At 37.1% G+C, this 19,298-nt stretch overlaps 1 long non-coding RNA gene across 1 annotated transcript in view; it reads left to right on the top strand.

The window, feature by feature from the left end:
* Nucleotides 1–19,298, top strand: part of LOC118528435 (uncharacterized) — a 1,879,419-nt gene that overhangs the window by 454,826 nt on the left and 1,405,295 nt on the right. Inside the window, exon 3 of the long non-coding RNA XR_013446214.1 lies at nt 15,309–15,342. This is a non-coding gene — a long non-coding RNA (uncharacterized LOC118528435). The remainder of the gene's footprint in view (nt 1–15,308; nt 15,343–19,298) is intronic.

The following is a 19,298-nucleotide window of genomic DNA, read 5'->3' as shown; positions in this document are numbered from 1 at the left end:
TACATATTTGTATCTTGAGTTAAGTCTTTGCCATTTTGTTTGTATTTTTGATATTTCAATTACCAAATATTAGTATTAAGATTGCTTTTGTTCATCCGTTAATATCTTATTTGTCCCTTATTAATATTGCCAGTTTCGTGATGATCAATTCTCAGTGTTGTTCTTAATAGAGATGTTATTAAATCTTCTTTTTTGATAGAGAGGCCAGTTTATTAAGATCCTAATGCCTCAGTGTCTTTATCTGTAAGATGACAAAAATGTTATCCAAGTCAGATGTTGTGAGGAATAAATGTAGGGTGGTTTCTGTTGTTACTACTTTTTTACATTGACATATTAAAACATTTGCCCCAATGCATCTTAATATGATTCTATGTACTTTGAAATTTTGTCCTTGTAATTTTGATTCTCAAAAATAATAATGCAACCAGATATTAAGCAATATGATTTTGAATTTCATAACTTTTAAGTTGTTCTGTATTTGAAAAAGAAAATACCCCACAAATCAATGTCTAGAGATACTCAAATTAAGCAAATTTTAGGGTGATATTTTTAAACCTTTCTATCACTTAGAGATTATGGTTTCAAAAAGTCTAACACTATTCTTTGAGAGACCCTGGTTCTGAAACTTAGTAGTGATAATATCCTGTATCAAACACGTGTGCATACATATATCCTAATGCAGGGTAGGTCCATTTAAGTTATTGAAATTCAACTTCAATATTCAGTTCCCGTTACTACTTTTTGGAAAGCCTCCCTCTCCAGCCACTGGCTTACATGATCTCCCTCTGACATGATCTCAGAGCACTGGCTTCATCATGTATAGAAGCACATTTTCCCTTTCTTGTTGGCTAGACTCTGAGGCTCTGGAGGCCAGGGCTGAGTCTTTCATCTCTGGGCCCCCCAGTACCAGAACAGTGCCCATGCTCTTCATGCATTACTGAATCAATTGCCCATACATCTTGACAATCCCGTGTTACTTAATATGTATATAATGAATATAGACAATTATTATAGATTATAGGCAACACCAATGTTTTATGTGAAAATGGATATGAAAATCTACTTGTCCAGATTTATGCTGAGTCAACAGAGGGCTTTCAGAGTGAGTCTGTAGACTGCTCCCTACCATTGACCCCAGAAAGCTTGTCTCCTCAATCCATCTCTCCGCTATGGACCACTCCCTCTCAGGCTGAAAACGTACTTATGTCATTCTTCCTGCTACCAAATCTATCCTTTAGCCTTGAAACATAATGCAATTTATTTCTTTTCTTTTTAAAGACACTAATGTGACTGTTATCTTTGCCTTCTAATATTGCATTAATTCCTCAGTGCTGTGTTGCCTGGCTTCATCCCAATATTCCTTTGAAACTGTTATTGACTCAAAATCCAGAAACCCACTGAATGTTCTTTTAGTCTCTAAATTTACTTCTCTTGACTTCTAGCATGCTCCTTTATAATAGTTCTTCTGTCTAGCTGAGAGACATTGACTGAATGATTTTTTTCCCTACCTGTTCATTAAATGCCCTTTTCCACCACTTCCTGATTTTTGACCTTACGTAAATTCCCTAGCTATCCAAGCCTATATTTTCTTGCCTGTATAATAAGGATATTGATAGGGCGTCCTTACATCAGTGAGAGGATCCATGTACAGAACTTGTGCGTTTAGAATACAGTAAACGTTCTGTAAGAATAGAAACTTACTAGCAGAAGCTTGTAAAGTGAGTCTCAGTGGATGTTTAACTGAACATCTTATTGTGCGGATGAGATGGATCTTGTCTCGCTCTGGAGGCCATGTTGGTTGAGAAGAGATGCAGTTGGGCAGCTGAACAAGTGTTTTTTTCCTACACTGCTGTGAATAAGCAACACTATATGTTAGAATTCAAATATTTTTTGAAACTCCTCTTGAAAGAATGGTATCTGGGTTTGTTTTTTTTTTTTCCCCTGTATACCACCCTAAAAATGAAAGAAAAAAAAAGATACAGGAATATTTTGAGTAATTCATTGCCATAAATATCCATTTTTAAGATTAATTTATATAGTTGGGTGTATGATAGAATTATATTTTATATTAATTTCTAGGCTTGGATATTATGTAAAATGTTTTGATTAGGCCTCATTTTTTTAATTGACTCCAATTATTTATCCATTAATTTATGTCACAAACACTCATTTAGCATGTACTATGTATTTGGCACTATGTTAAGTGCTTTTATTATTTCTTTTTAATTCTTAAATTTTTTTTTAAATTTATTTATTTGAGAGAGAGAGCGAGAGCACAAGCAGAGTGAGGGGCAGAGGGAGAAGCAGACTCCCTGCTGAGCAGGGAGCCCAAACTGGGGCTTGATCCCGGGACTCAGGATCATGACCTGAGCCAAAGGCAGATGCTTAACCGACTAAGCCACCCAGGCGCCCCTGTGTTATGTGCTTTTAGACTCCAACGGCAAACAAGACTCCTTCTTTCAGAGAGCTTACCATCTCTAAGTAGCTTCTCAATTTATGTATAGCTTGCCGTGAAGAATGACATGGAGCATTTCTTGAAAACCAATTAGGAAAGCATCTATGCTAAAGTTCTTTTTTTTTTTTCTTGTACTATATAATTTTCACAAATACCACTGTTGCTTACAATGTTCAGATATATCCAAATAATGTCAATTGGTTAGGAAATAAAAGAAACATGGCCTTTTTTTTGTACTTACAAATTTGATTTTAAACAATATATTTAGACTCATAACCTGACATAAAAATGCCTTTAAGTTTCTCATCAATCTGGTAAAAAATACCCTAATATCTGTACTATGTTGTGTTTTATAAAGCCTGTTCTAGGTTTGACAGGAAAAGATTGATTTTAAGCATAAATTCTGACCATAAATGAGCGTACATGAGTTAAGTTGCCAATCACTTGGCAGAAGACAGAATGTATGAATAGAATATACGTAAATGTTTGTATGCAAACAGTAAAACCAGCCTTGTAAATTTTGTGATTCCATTATTCCCGAATGCCGCAGTGCAAGACAGGAGAAGTGGTTTACATGAATGTATAGCTGATCTTTCTGAGCTGCAAGTTCACACTCTATTTTTTTTTCTGTTCTGATGATGTTACTATAGCCCCTAAACCATGGAGCGTACATACATTTAAAATAAGTTTCTAAATATTGTGATAAAAACAAGGAACAAGCTGTTATTCACTTAATCGCACATTGTTTATAAGGTTGGTGTGTCGGAGGAGGAATTTTTTAAAGCATTCATAAGTTTGATGTATTTCCTCAGTTCTAGCCCAATATGTGTTGAATACAACAAAAAACATTTTCCAAGGCTGAGGCTTATGCTTTGCAAACATACATCTCTCAAATCTGCTTAAGATGTTCCTATGCAACCCAACTTTATTTTTCATCCATTTGCATTTTTAGATGTGTTTCTCTCCTGCTCGGGTTATTAGCGTTGGCGGCTGCAGGGTATAGATAGTGAGCCCCGCTGTACATAGGTGTCTTCTTGGAAATCACCTGGGGCCGAGAGTTCTGCTTTTCTCACCTTATCATATCCGAAACACAGATTTGCTCTGCTCGTCATATTTTGGCATCTGTGAATCACCGTCATGTTGTCATATTCGCAGTTACAAAGTAGCCGATGGGAAAGGAGCCAACTACTTGAGGCACTTTCAATGTTAAAAAAAAAAAAAGTCTGATTTCAGCATTATTCATTGGAAATGCTATTTGGGAAAGCATTTACTTCAGTTTCTGAGATGCTGGCAATAACTTTAATAGGCAATGCATAATCCTGCTTTTTAGAAGAAATGTTTCTATGTGCTGAAGAGTGAAGGAACCAGTAATTACTTGAAGCTACAGGTAAAATGGCAAGCTTAGGAAACCAGAAGTGAATAATTATCCATGACTTACTTATATTTTATCAATAGTACCTGCTAATTAAATGGACAGTGAACGAGTCATGTCAATACAGGTGATTTATGATAATTCTCTCACTCATAATAGTCCCTTATAATTTTATCTCCTCTTTTCATACGTGTACATTTTAAGTGGCCAAAAACAAAAGTAATTTTATTTTATTATTTTTTTTTAAAGATTTTATTTATTTATTCATGAGAGACAGAGAGAGAGAGACAGAGGCAGAGGGAGAAGCAGACTCCCCGCGGAGCAGGGAGCCCGATGCGGGACTCGATCCCGGGACTCGAGGATCATGACCTGAGCCGAAGGCAGTCGCTTAACCAACTGAGCCACCCAGGCGTCCCAAAAGTAATTTTAAAACTAGATTTCATAACAAGAGTTCCAGGTAGATCCTGAATTTGTTAAAATAAAAGCCTAGATTTTACTTTCCTTTAAAATTTTGCTCTATCATAACTACATGCAAAAATACTCAAATACTTTAAAACATAGTATTCTGTTTTTTCTCAATTGAGTGCAGGCTTCTCAACAAATTAAGTTCTCATCTTTTTATACATAACACTTTATATATTTTTTAAGAGTGACTTTTTTTTTTTTAAGATTTTATTTATTTATTTGAGAGAGAGAATGAGATAGAGAGAGAGAGCATGAGGGGGGAGGGTCAGAGGGAGAAGCAGACTCCCTGCTGAGCAGGGAGCCCGATGTGGGACTCGATCCTGGGACTCCAGGATCATGACCTGAGCCAAAGGCAGTCGCTTAACCAACTGAGCCACCCAGGCACCCCAAAGAGTGACTTTTTATAATCTTTATGGAGATAGAACACACACACACACACACACACACACACACACACTCATACACATAAAACCAATCTACAACTAACTTCTCACAACATTTATGTTCTTCCAACTCAACGCAAACCTTCTGTTGAATTTATGCATCTTCTTAAATTTCCACTGGTAATTTTAGACAAAGTTCGTTCTAGTATCTGAATGATTTGTGATGACAAGGTGGAAGTGCTAAGGCAAGTATACAAGAAAAGTCATTAATTTACAAGGGAGTGTGTAGGTATTTCCTTAAGTCAGCATTTATAAAAATTTTATTTTATGAATACCAGCTCTGGTAGTATAGTTTGAAAAAGAAATCTCAAAGGGCTGTAGTCCAACAATTGGGGAATTCTGCACATTCAAGTTTTATTTAGTTTCATAATGAACATTCGGATTTGTCTGTGAAATCCTTTAATAAAAAAATTTCACATGAAGGCATAACCAAATATGGTTGGCCGCAGACCGCCCCCACACTTAACACGCAGTACTGCACGGAACACATTTTGTTTGGGAAATTTACCTTAATAAACGAAGAAACACATTATGACGGTTTAAAAAGATCCAAGTGTCTTTCAAAGCAGAGGATTGGTGACCTAGATCCTTACCCTAAAGTGACCAGCTTATTTATTTATTTATTTATTTATTTATTTATTTATTTAGGTCAACCTTGTTCTTCAAAAGTGAATCATCATAATAATCTCTATCTTAATAATTGAGAACCCCACCTGTTTAGTAACAGGAATTCCAGTCTTTTTCAGGTTGTACTCCCAAATTTTGACCAAGGAAATGCCTGTGTTTTCAGTCTTTCCAGTGGGGGTAGCAGACATGCATCCATGATTTATGGGGACAGGTGAACTGTTTTGCAGTAATACACCCATATTCAATGATATGATCTTTTGAAATAAGACAAAGATTGATGTCCCTAATATAAAGAGTTTCTACAAATGAATATGAAATAGACCAAGAGTCAGAAAAAAAGAATAGCATGCCTAGGCAATTTCCAGAAAAGTAAATACAAATGATCTATATAAAAAGTTTGCTTTCAATAGTGAACATGAAATACAAATTAGTGCAAGAGTGAGATATCATTTTTTTTAACCCATCAGGTAGTGAAAATTAAAGAAGTGTTCACATCTAGAACTGGTGACAATTTAGGGAAATTGACACTATTCGTTAGTGGGCTTATGAATTATTTTTAAAAACATAATCTGTCAAGGGCAATTAAAATGATGTCTCGTGTCCCTGACCTAGCACATTTAGCTCCACAGGAGAAAGAAAGACATTTACAAATTTAAAAGGTCTTTTGTGACAGAATTTTTCAAACTTTATAAACTCTCAGCTCCTGGCCGTCTGCAAACACATCACTTACAGAGCCCTCTCTATTTATGCTCCATTGCATCTGGTGTCGTAGTTAGATTAGTCACGGTGGAGCTGAAAACTGTAATAGTACCACTTTGGATGGGCTCAGGTGCACGAGCCTGTTGCCGATGCTCTGGCCAAGTTGTACATGCTACCAACCCACCTCGTGACAGTCAGACAAGCCTTTCTGTTCCCACTGACCTTGTGCTCTGCTTCAGTGTAGACCTCTGGGTCTTGGGGGGATGAGGCAAGGCACCCTCTGCCCCTTCCCAAATCTTGAGACTAGAGCTTTTTGGAAACTCATTTGACTCACACACATATAGCATTGCTTCCCCACATGCTTATAGGATGAGAGTAGCCGACAAGAAAGGTTCTAATATTAGCTTCCAATACATGTCTGACTCTTTGTCCTTAGCGACCTATTTACTGGCCCAGACTCCTTTTACCCTCATAACTTTCCTCTCAGGAACACTGTCCTTTTCGGCCATCTGGCTTTGACAAGCAGCAGCCCGGCCACCGGACATGTTTGCAAAACATTACAATTCAGTGAGGGTGGCGGGCAGGTGGGAGCTCAGGGTACCCTGGAGGTCCCTTTATCCTTTGTGCCAATTCATGGGAGGAGCATTAGTACCCGACCTTTCCTGACTCTGGCCCCTTGAGTTCCAGACCTCAAACACAGCTAATTATATGGAGGAATGGCCAATAATCAACTATTACCAATTGTCAGACCCTTGTCCAAGCAAAATGTCCTGCCAAGATAATTTAAGATGATAGAAAATTTCAGATTGAGCCTGCCTCATGACTTTTATAGGCTGGTTCTCTTTAGACATAGATCTGGACGTGATTATATTTCTGTCCGTGTTTACCTACTCAAGCTCATTCATATGAGCCACATATGCTCACCTCTCTTCTACTAGCTACACTTAACAGGATTCCAACCTACCGTACACGTCAGGTTTAATTCCTGCCTGATCATTATCTCTGCTGGATCTTTCTCAATTTCTAATTTTGGAGTCTCCTGGGGTGAGCCTTATACTCTTATTTTCTTTTTCCGTGATGAGATCATCCACGTCCCTGGTTTCAAATTCAGTCTTCATTTTCACATCTAAATGTAGATCTCCTGCCATGTGATCCTCAACCCAGAGCAATTTGGCACCTCCCCCTTCCTGCTCATGTTTTTAGGCAGTGCCTGGAGACATTTTTGATTGTTACAACTGGGTGGGCGATATACTGTCATCCAGTAGGTAAAGGCAAGAGATGCTGTGAACCATCCTACAATGCACACATGCATAGGGCAGCCCCTGCAACTAAGAAATATCCAGCATACAAGTGAACAGTGTTGAGGGTGAAAACCCTGTGGCCTCTAGACATTCTCTTCTAGAAATATGTATGCAGTGTTACCCCTTAAACATCAATGTGTTGCTCACACTTGATATGGCTAAAATATAAATCTTTATTTTCATTCCCAATTACGGTTTTCCCCTCTCAATCCTTTTTTTTTTTTTTTTTTCTTTTAGGGAGTGAGAAAGCTCAGGTGTGCATGGGGGGAGAAGCAGAGGGAGAGAGAGAATCCTAAGCAGCCTTCACCTCAGTGCAGAGTATGAGGTGAGGCTCCATCTCATGACCCCAAGATCATGATTGGAGCAGAAATCAAGAGTGGGATGTTTAACAGACTGAGTCACCCAGGTGTCCCTCAATCCCTTCTTCATAGGTGATAGCATAATTTATCTTGCTTCCCTGAAATCCAGGAGTGGTACTTAATTCCTATCTTTGTCTCAGTCTCACTTCCAATCTGTCAGCAAATCTTGTGAGCTTTACCTGTAAGCTTGATTCTGCCATCCTCCATTTCTCTCCATCTTAATTCTAGCCACCACACCCAACTCTTCATCCTCTTTTGTTTGGTCTGTTTCAGTAATGTTTTCACTGTTCTCCTGGCTTCTACCCTGGACCCGTGCTAGCAATTCACAAACCATTTGGAGAATGATTTTAAAAACATAAACTGGATCCTGTCATTCTTCCTCCCAAACCCCAGTGTTGCCCCTTCATAGTTAGAAAGTGGCCATTATGTCAAAACTCATTCTGTACCCATCTCAGACCTCATTCACCAGCCTTCTCACCAGAAAAGGTTTTCTCCTCACAGATTGCAACATTTTAATCTTCCTTTAGGCTCTCCCTCTTGTGTTTCCTTATACCTGTTACTTTCTGCGGCTAGACCCTCCCAGACTGGTGCCTGCTTCTCCTTCCTTCCTATCTTAGATCAAGTATTGTGTCTTTCATGGCCCAGCAAAATAAAATGGCCTCTCTCACATACTGGCCCTGTATGTCACCCTGGTTTATGTTACAGTACTTAAGACTGCTTTGTTCTTTTTTTAATGGCTTTTTAAATTTAGATGTAACTGACATATAACATATTAGTTTTTGGTTTACAACATAATGATTGGATATTTGTATATAGTGCAAAATGATTACACAATAAGTCTAGTTAGCACCCATCACCATACATAGTTGCAAATTATTTTTCTTGAGATGAAAACTTTTAAGATCTATTCTTCATAAATTTAAAATATACAACACAGTATTAATTATAGTTACCATGCTGTATATTAGATCCCTATGACTTATTTTACAGCTAGAAGTTTGTACTTTTTAACCCCTTCACCCATTTTGACAACCCCCCCCAACTTCTGGTAACCACCAATTTGTTCTCTGTATCCATGAACTCAGTCATTTATTTTTGGTTTTTGGTTTTGTTTTTTTGATTTCATGTGTAAGTGAGATCATATGGTATTTGTCTTTCTCTGTATGACTTCACTTAGCCTATTGTATTCAAGTTCAATCCTTGTTATCATAAATGGCTCTCTAGTGGATTTGTTATGGGTGAATAATATTCCACTGTATTTATATTATTTTCTTTATCCATTCATCCATCAGTGGACACTTAGGTTGCTTCCATATCTTGGCTGTTGTAAATAATGCTACAGTGAACGTGGGGGTGCATATATTTTTTCAAGTTAGTGTTTACATTTCCTTTGGATAAATACTCAGAGGTGGAACTGCTGGATCATTTGATGGTTATATTTTTAATTTTTTGAGACCCTCCATACTGTTTTCCATAGCAGCTGCACCAATTTGCATGCCCACCAGCAGCGCACCAGGGTTCCCTTTCCTCCACATCTTTGCTAACGCTAGTTACTTTTTGTCTACTTGGTAATAATCCATTCTAACTGGTGGGGAGGGGTGATATCTCATTGTGGTTTGGATTTACATTTCCCTGATGATTAGTGCTGTTGAGCACCTTTTGATGTACCTGTTGCTTTCTATATGTTGTCTTTGGAAACAATGCCCGTTCAGCTCCTTTGCCCATGTTTTAGTCAGTTTTTGTTGTTGTTGTTGTTGTTGTTTTGCTATTGAGTTGTATGAGTTTTTTTGATTTTTTCGATGGCTTCCTTTCCTATGTAGAAGTTTGATAGATTCCCACTTGTTTGTTTTTTGTTTTGTTGTCCACCCCAAAAACTTATCTCTAAGATCAATGTCAAGGAGCTTGCCATCTATGTTTTCTCGTAGGATTTTAATAGTTTCAGGTCTTACATTCAAGTATTCAGTTCATTTCGACTGTTTTTTCTTTTTTCCTCGACTGTTCTTTTGTGTATGGTATAAGATAGCGGTCCAGTATCATTTTTTGCATGTGGTTGTCCAGTTTTCCCACCACTGTTTATTGAAGAGACTGTCTTTTCCCTGTTGTATATTCTTAGCTCCTTGCTATAAATAAATTGAGCATATGTTTGGGTTTATTCCTGGGCTCTCCATTCTGTTTCATTGATCTATGTGTCTGTTTTTATGCCAATAGCGTACTGTTTTGAGTTTATAAATTTGTCATATAGTTTGAAGTCAGGGAGCACGGTACCTCCAGTTTTGTTCTTCTTTCTCAGGATTGTGTTGGCTCTTCTGTATCTTTTATGGCTTGTTCATTATGTTATCATTCTCAGGGCACTCGAAGTTTTGATGATGGATGGATCTTCTTGTGTTTCACTTTAGTTGGTACTCAAAAAATATCAGTTACATTAATGGTGCCCTTTCAGCAATGCAAATAATAAGAAATGAGGCATTAGCTGTTAGAAAGACTAATAACTAAAGCTTAGTAGAAAGGCAAGAGCTCATAATTCTAGAATTAAAAAGATTGCCAAATGGCAAGGTGATTCCACATAAGATCCTACAGCATGGGAAGTTCTTTCCAGAAGTTTGTTTTTCTGACAAAAATGATCCCCCACTCTTAGGAATAATCCTATGTTTCCTAATACTGTCTCTATTTCTATTTACATTCCAACTAGATTACAAGTTGCTTAAGGGTAAAGAGTCTTGTTTATCTTTGTATCATTTATTGCCAAATGTCAGACCTAAACAAAGAAACAAAAGGCTGAGGTTTTTCTCTATGTATGGCTAAGGTTGTTCAGATTTTGTACATAGTATTCATGATAAACGTTTGCTACTCATATTGTTTCTTACTATCTGATTTTGTTCTGAGTGTAGGATAATTGAGGCATTATGTCATTTCATATTAGCAAAGCTTTAGCTTCTACAATATCATTTGGTAATTACTATACTAAAGAGTAGAACAACAGATTGATTCAATTCATTATGAAAGCTAACATATATTGAGGGCTAATTATATGCCAAGCCATATTCTAAATGCTTTATTATATATTATCCCATTTAATCCTCAAAATATCCACAGGAGTTGGTGATTACTATTTTCCTCCTTTTACATTTTTTTTTTTTTAAAGATTTTATTTATTTATTTGAGAGAGAGAGAATGAGAGAGAACACATGAGAGGGGGGAGGGTCAGAGGGAGAAGCAGACTCCCTGCCGAGCAGGGAGCCCGATGCGGGACTCGATCCAGGGACTCCAGGATCATGACCTGAGCCGAAGGCAGTCGCCCAACCAACTGAGCCACCCAGGCGCCCTCCTCCTTTTACATTTAAAGAAATTGTGCCAGAGAGAGTTAAGTAACTTGCTGAAGGTCACACTGTAAGAAGTATTGAGGTCTCCTTTGAACCCAGCAGTGTGACTCCAAAGTCAACACCCTTAATCTCTATCCATTCACTTTTGATAAACACTATGTAATTGAATCTTTAAAGGGCTTTGTAACTTTAAAGTAACAAAATCCTTTCTTTCTAAATGCAACTTTTTAAAATTCCACAAGTGGATTTTTTGCTGTATATACTACACAATCAAATATGTCTACACCCTTCACTAACTTCAGTGATAAATGTTTCTGCTTTGTTGTATGCATGACCAATTCTTTTTTTATCCTCTTTGAAAATGCAAGACTTTAGATGAAAGCACTAACATATCTCTGCATAGTAGAGTGGGGGAGGGTGAAAACCAGGAAAATAAATTGCTCTAACAATGTATGTTGGCAGCATAATGGTCCATTTCTAGCAAACAGCAAAATAGACATGACATGACATACTCTCATTTGAGATAATCTTTTACATTTGGTGATGATTAACAATCCAAATAAATCAATACCAACAAAGTTTAAGAATGGAAAGATAACAAAAAAACCCTTTAATTGTCCTTTCTATCTAAAAGGATACATCTGTTATTTATAACCACAAAGAGGCATACTAATTTTCACAAAAGGCTTAAGATTCAACCTATTCAGTAGCAACAGATTCACATAACAACCATGAAATGCACAAATAAAAATTTTCATTAAAAGAAGAAACAAAATTGAAAAAAAAAAAAAATGAGAGTAAATGTCTTCCTAGGTAGCCGGTTCAACATTAAGGGCCATCTGGTCTCTTTTCATGCTCCATATCCACTGTCCTCAGCAGCATAGACATAGACATGGTTTTTGGTTTCCTAATTAAGTGGAATCAATGTAGAATGGTGAGGCAGAGCTGCACAACCATATATAATTTTTTTTTTGTCTAGGTAGTTGCCAATCAATAATTAGATTTCGAAAGGATCTGCGCCAAGTCAACCTAAATATTCACTTGAGAGATTTCTGCTTTTATTGACTAAATCTTAGCTTTACAGTATTTCAGCTAATCAAAAAGCTAGATACCATCCTTGCATCATAGATGAAGAAACCAATTTCTAATTAGGCCAAAGTGATCTGTTTAGTAATACACTAAGCTATCAGGTTTCCCGTGTCTTTAGCCTTTATTGGTTTGCCACTATCCGATTAAATCCCATTCAGTCTTGAAGATTCACACTTACACTTCAACATCCAAAGAAGGAAAAATAAATGACCTTGCTATCACAGGAGTGCAAGTGCATCTCCATCTCCCGCCCCCTCCCTCCCTCCTTCTCTCTCTTTCTCTTTCTGTGTGTGTGTAACACACACACACACAAAAGAAGATGAGCTCAACCAGAGTACTAAACATAGAAAAAGAAAGGTGGCCTATTTCAAGGCCCCAGATGCTCATATATTTACTTTTTTCCTTACCCATCTCTCTGGAGAGTAAAGTTGAAAGCTGATTGTCTAAAGGGAAGTCAACTGTTCTTAGACTAAAATAGTGCTTGCACCTCACACTGAACTATTGTTAAAGAGGATGTTTTGTGGATCTGGTTATGAAGAGGGTGGGAAGGTCTTAGAAGTGCTGAAGTCTATTTTACTATTCCCCGATCCGGTCCATGATCAGTATGTTGGAGTAGAGGAGTACCTGTCAGCTGTTGCAGTCCTTGCTTGGAAATAAGCTGATGAATGTGAATGTGTTGATGGTAGAGAGAAACTCATCCAGAGGCTGTGAAATGGCAGTTCCTGGCTTGCCAAGAAATTAGCCCAGTGAGCATTTAATTGGTGGCTGTGATTTTGGCTGTGACCCAGCTGTTGATAACCTTGTAAGTTCATTGGATGCTGTTTTGATTTTTAGATGTTTACAGATTATTTTATAGGTTTTTAGTATAGGAAAACAACTTGTTGTGAGGCCACTTCACATTTTATTTCATGTAACATGTTGCATGAGTAACCCTCAGCTTTGAAAGGTCATCAGCCGCTTGCATTTTGTCCCCTCAGTTTAACTTGAGCAGCCTTAGACTTGTTACCGTCCATATAAATGCTAACTTCTCCTCCATGGGGCGGTGGACCAGTTGCCCGGATTTGCTCAGCGCAGTCCTAGATCACATGTCTTGTACTGGCATCTAGTCTGCTTAATGCCTTTACTTTCACAGTCTCCCCATTAGACAACAAATGTTATGTTTACTGTATCCATAGGGGAACTAAGCAGAGCTCAACACTTCTCTCTCACTGCTTAAAAAGGGAACACCGAACAAGCCACAATTACAAGATTGTAAAAGCAACCCAGTTTAGCATTTGTGGGAAGACTTTGAGGAAGGAATGTTTGAGATCTACAAGTTAGGTCAAGAGTTCCATGGAGGGTCCTCATCTGCTTTTACATCTGTCAAGGTCCTGAGACCTTGAGACCAGAGACCAAAAGAGGGGGGCTAATTTGAGGGAGAGGGAAAAAAGGCCTATGTCCGCAGTATGAGGAGACAAGAATCTGTTGTGAAAAATTAGACCAGAGAAGTCAGCAGGATTCAGAACAAGCCTTAGAAACCATGCCAAGGATTTTCAAATTTGCTCTATGAGCGGTAACAACAAAAAATACTGTAATTTTTAAGTAGTGCCGAAACTTGATTATATCTGCCTCTTTTTTTTTTTTTTTTTTTTTTTAAAGAATACCCTGACAAATATGTGGATAACAGATTGGGGTTGGGGTAACTTGCATGAATAGCAGTGGAATTGTGGAGACCCTCCCTTCAGTAAGCTAAAATGGTAGCATCATGAGAAATTACGGAAACTGAACTATGGGGGTGGTTAGTGGGGGAGCGAACTATTTATTTTTAAGAATTAACAGAACTAAACTTGTTAATACTTTTTGTCCTGAATGCTTCTATTTATATGAAAGCAAAGAGACGTCTGGAAATCATGCCTGTGGACAGGTGACCTTTACATTAATGATTTCATTTACTCTTAATCAGTTTTGCCCTTAATTGCTTCAAGGGCTCCTTCAGAGAGGGGATTTGGCCCCACGCTGCCATAGGGCCACCAAAGCAACAGGAGAAAGCAGGGCGCCAGCAGTGAGAGGTCTTCCCAGGAGAACAGCCTACCTTGAGGAGCCAGGAGCATTCCCAGACTGTACTCCATCCATCTCTGAGCACCCCACCCCCTTTCTAAATCTTATTACAGAGTTAGTCTTGGGACTACAGTGAGAAGTGGTTTTGCTATCCTGACAATTTAACACTCAAGTGAACTCAGATGAATTTACAACAGGAGCTACCTCTGTTTACAAATTAGTACCAAATGTTCATCAGTTTTGCAAGCTTTTACATTTTACTTGTTCTGAGGATACAGTAAAACTCCGATAAAATTTTTCATGTAACTTGAGGCATCTGGAGGTCTGCATTGGTGACATATGTAGACAGTTGGGAAAGAAATGTGTCTGTAGTATTATATAAGCAAACAGGCAGAATAACCAAGGAAAATTTTTCCATATTTTTGATTTTCACTTCTGAGAAAACTAATTTAGGTCCTACAGGAAAGAAATAACAATTGAGTTTCTTCTGCTACAAGCATATCAGTCCTTTGCCTCTGATTAGGATTATATATTATATTGATTCAATCCCGTCTGTTTCTTTTCTGCATATTGCATGAACCATGACTTTACTTCATTTTATCTCAGTGATATTTATGAAGTATCGAAAATAAAAATCTCTCAGATTTCAGTGTAGTTCAGTGAAAAGTATATACAAAACTCAAGTAAGTCATGTGATACTTGAAAAGAGCACAATTCAGAGTAACTTCTACCTGGTGGTATTTTATTTTTATTTAGTAGAAATGAAATCCTCCATGACACCTAGTCCTTAAAACTTCTGGTTTAGACATGAATTCATGTGCTTCTCCTTACAGTCAGTGAGGGAATATGCTGGGATCTACACCCATGACCTGTATGATGTGCCCTGTAATTTCTGTTTTCTGCTCTCAAACATGAAACTCATTAGCTTTTGTGATTTCAGTGCACATGCATTTAACTGAAAGGCATTTAATTATTACAACCAAGGAGATGATTTTTAATTTTTAGTAAAAAAAAAAAAAAGAAACTAAATGAAGTCAAGAAAAGTTTTTAAAGTTGCCCTATAATTGTGCTGAGTATAACAATGCATCATCCTTTATGTTATTTACTGGATCCCAATAAATGATATGTTTTATTTTAACAGGCAATTTGCTGCCAGAAGTGTTTTCTTCCAAAACGTAAGTGCCTTTTAAGAAATATTATATAAAATTATCATGGTTTCTGATTTATAGCTTTGAAGAGCCTATTAATTTTAAAGCCCTGTGGCTGACAACTGTGTTGTTCAAAGGCAAGTATATATCGTATTCATTATCTTAAGCTCCGGGTTATTGTTCATGGTGCAGACATTACGTAGAAAGGAATGACTGGCACATTTTTCTATTTTGTAAGAATAATTAATTAACCTGGTGCTTTTAAAAGAAAAATACCTGTTGAAGAAAAATACAAAGAACACAGTTCAGTTTGATCACGTTTTTTCAGTTCCAGATGGTTTTCGACAATTTTCAAGGAAATTACCAGCCACTTGGGGTATGACTGCATTTTTTTTGTTATCAATCTTTGTTATTTGGTTGGCTGAAATCAGAGAATGGCTTGGTCATTTTGAAGTTTAAAAATGTTTAACTGATAAAAGGTTGCATGATAGTATCCACCTGTTTTTGCTATAAAAACCTATTTGCCAATGAGATGATATATATTGTTTACTTGAATGCATACACATTTTAAAATCTGGTGATATATTAGGTTTAACCAGGAGTTAAATGTTATTGATGATTTGACCTCATATTTAAATTTTCAAAAATCCGTTTAAAAGTAAACTACATGCTTCAGTATAGTATATCTTCATTATGTAATAACAAATGGTCAGATCCCAGGCTTGTTTCTTAGCTTGCCTTTCTCCAAGTGTTCAGTCTGGCAGTGAAAACACGATGGGGTTATTATTTACTGTGTACCAGGCATAGAGTCTTCGTTGCTATAGCAAGTCATGGTATAGTCTTCAGAAGACGCCCTCCAACAGCTTCCATAGCAGTGATCTTGATTACTGCTCTTGGTTCCACGTCTCACTTGTTGATATTTGTTGGCAGACTACCAACACTTTTTTCCTCCCATCCTTGTGGGTGTGGTATCAAGACAAACACATTGTCCTGGAGGCATTTGAACCCCGCTGTGGGTTGTAGTAACAGAGTGGCTCTGTGTGTAATTATGTTGTTAAGATCAGTAGATTCATGAATTATAACTTCTTTGTCTAATAGTTGTTTCTTTACATGGTCTGGATTTCCATGATCAGGTGATGTTGGCATATTAGTCTGGTGTAAGACATGGTAACCTTCATGTCAAGTTATTGAATTATCAAAGAAACGCGTTTTGAAGAGAAAATAAAAACACTATTACTTTTAAAAGCTTAGAATATTAGGGCAGGAGCCCATAAAAGTGTTAAATAAATGATCAGGAAGTAGTTCCAAGAGTAGAATCCACAAATTCTTCCATACCATAGGGGCCATTACCTGTGATAAAATTACAACAAAGTTCTGTATATAAATTGAATCTTCACATGTATATCATAAGTTACATAGCTACCATAGTGTTCAGACTACATTACCGCTCTTGATAGCTTTTGTGCAAAATTTTCTGGTATTTCCCACCCCCACCCCCATGCAAATGCTGTAATGAAAAGAACACAGGGTTAGGATCAATTAAAATTCACCTGTAAACTTAGCTTCAGCTCTTACTAGCTGTGTGATCTCTTAGGCAAGCTCTTTAACCTCTCTCAGATATTTTCATCATTTTTCAAACGGGATATAAAAATACCTGTGGTGCCAAGACTGCTGGAAAGATGCTGAAAGTGATTAGTCAGTTCTTGGCTTTCTTCTAAGAGTAAATCTCTTGTTATGTACACAAAGCCTCAGATAAACTCCTTATTGCTCTATCTGATAAAATGGTAATTTTATGGTGTGCTTTGTCCTTACTGTTTGGTGATTGTAAACTTGGACTTGGGTGCACTGATCTTGTAGGATAGTGACATTTTGGAAAATGAAGGTGTAGTATCTCGCTCAACTCCAGGTAAAGATGTTCTTTCTGTAGTGTCCATGCACCCCCTCCTCCCCCACGGGGGATTACCCTGTGGGCATTGGGGAACACAAACAATTCTCCTTATATACCTTAAATACATCTTTCCTGACTTTTCCTTCAGCGTCCCTACTTAGGCTGTTTACTCTCTAGGGCCTTCCTCTTCAGGATCTACTGAAACTTGGAACTAGAGCCCTATTCTTTTATTCCTTTATTTAGGAAATATTTCCTTTTTTGTAATGCTTTCCCTTAAAACACTGCTGGGTAAGTGGATAGTTAAATAGCTGAAAATGGTTCAATAGCCTTCCTAGGTAATATTTACATTTTAATGAGCTTCTGTAATGGCTTAACTTAAATGTAAGGGAATATGATGATCTCTGTGGCGTGGGGGATCATTTGAGGCCGAAAGACTTTCCCAGGCAGCCCTATAAACTATAAAAATAGTGGGGCTGCTTCCTCTCCACACATACTATAAAACTCATACATGCATACAGGACATCTCATTCATATTCTCTTACTTCTGCCTCTCTCACTGCCTGTAAAACAACAACAACAACAACAACAAAACTTTAAGCAGACATGATTGATATCCATGCCTCTCCTGAAATACCTAAACACATTTTCCTCTCCGTTTTAAATCTCCTCTGTGCTGTTCTCGAACTCCTCATATTTTCTTAGTTTCTTTCAAAACTTTGAGAATAATTTACATTTTTAATCATGTTTTACTTGTCACAAATTTTCATACACTTGAGCCAAATGATTCTGTTAAGGTTGGAAGGAATTATTGCATTTGTAATAATGTAATATTTGCAATAATGCAATATGTATTTTGATGATCAGGAAACAGAGCAAGAAGTGACTCGGCACAAGTCAGAAAAGCAAAGATGGGTTAATACCAGGGCTTCTGATACCAAGTCCAGTCCAGGCATCAGATGTTGTTTTATCACATAAAAGCAATCCATATGCTATTTTCCTCCTATGGATTTCTCCCTACCTATGAAAATAGGGGAAAGAAGAAAAACAAACAAAATATACTGCCCATGGTAATATGACTCAGCTCTTTAGAAAGCCAGGCTCTCAGCAGGCTACTTGCCAGGATAAGCGCAGTGTTGACAGGGAGCTTGAGTGTTTTTAATATTTTTATAGCAAAAAGCCAAAATGAAGAGTTTATGAATGATAAATGAGATATTCATTTTTAAATACAGTTCTCTGTTTGAATAACATATATGTATATATGACTTTGCTAAAGTTCTTGAAAAAATACTGAAAGGCATCCCATGCTTAATTTTGCGGGACGCAGCTAATTAATTCTAGTAAGGAAAAAAAGGCAGTGGATTCCCTTGAGAAAATTTTAATTGACCTTTAAAGGCCATTCCTGTGTTTTAAAGTGCTTTAATAATACAGAATTGAGAATATTTAATATTTGTTGATTTTTATCTCAAAGTTTTATGTGGATTTTATTTTTTACTGTTACTCAAAAGTGATTATGGGTCCTAGTGCTTCCAGAAAATACCTTCCTTCATCTCTATCCTTTCTTCTATATGTATGTGTAAAGGGGTCCAATGGTTTGGTTTACTCTTCTTGAGCTAAGACCAACTAATTATGTCTATCACAAAACAATTTTTCCCCAATCAGACAAAAGGATGCTTTGCTTTTTTTTTAAATTTGTTTTTTGGTTGTTTTTAATAATAAATCTGTATTTTGTTAAATTCAGATGGGTTAAACAATCTTGAGAGTAGGATTATTCTCAAGTTAATTGTCCATGCAACGAGTTTATCTGGGATTATAGGTTAAAAGTTGGATGGAAGTATCTCTTAGAAGGATTTCAACTGTATGAGGGGCGCTCGAATCTAGAATTAACCTTTCTGAATAAATTTAATTATTTCATCATGTGATTTTTCCCAGAAGACTGAAAAATCCAGAAAGTTTTTTTCTCTTTATATCTGGAATGTCCTCTTGCACACATTCTTTAAAACCTACGTCATATATTGTTGGTTTCCCCTCCATATTCAAAGGTGCATCTCCCTTTTATTTTTTGATCATTACTCCCAGTCATTTTCAATAGTCGTGA

The sequence above is a fragment of the Halichoerus grypus genome, chromosome 3, assembly GCF_964656455.1.
Source record: "Halichoerus grypus chromosome 3, mHalGry1.hap1.1, whole genome shotgun sequence".
Taxonomy (NCBI): domain Eukaryota; kingdom Metazoa; phylum Chordata; class Mammalia; order Carnivora; family Phocidae; genus Halichoerus; species Halichoerus grypus.
The sequence above is the reverse complement of the archived record's forward strand: the minus strand, read 5'-3'. Positions and strand labels throughout refer to the sequence as shown.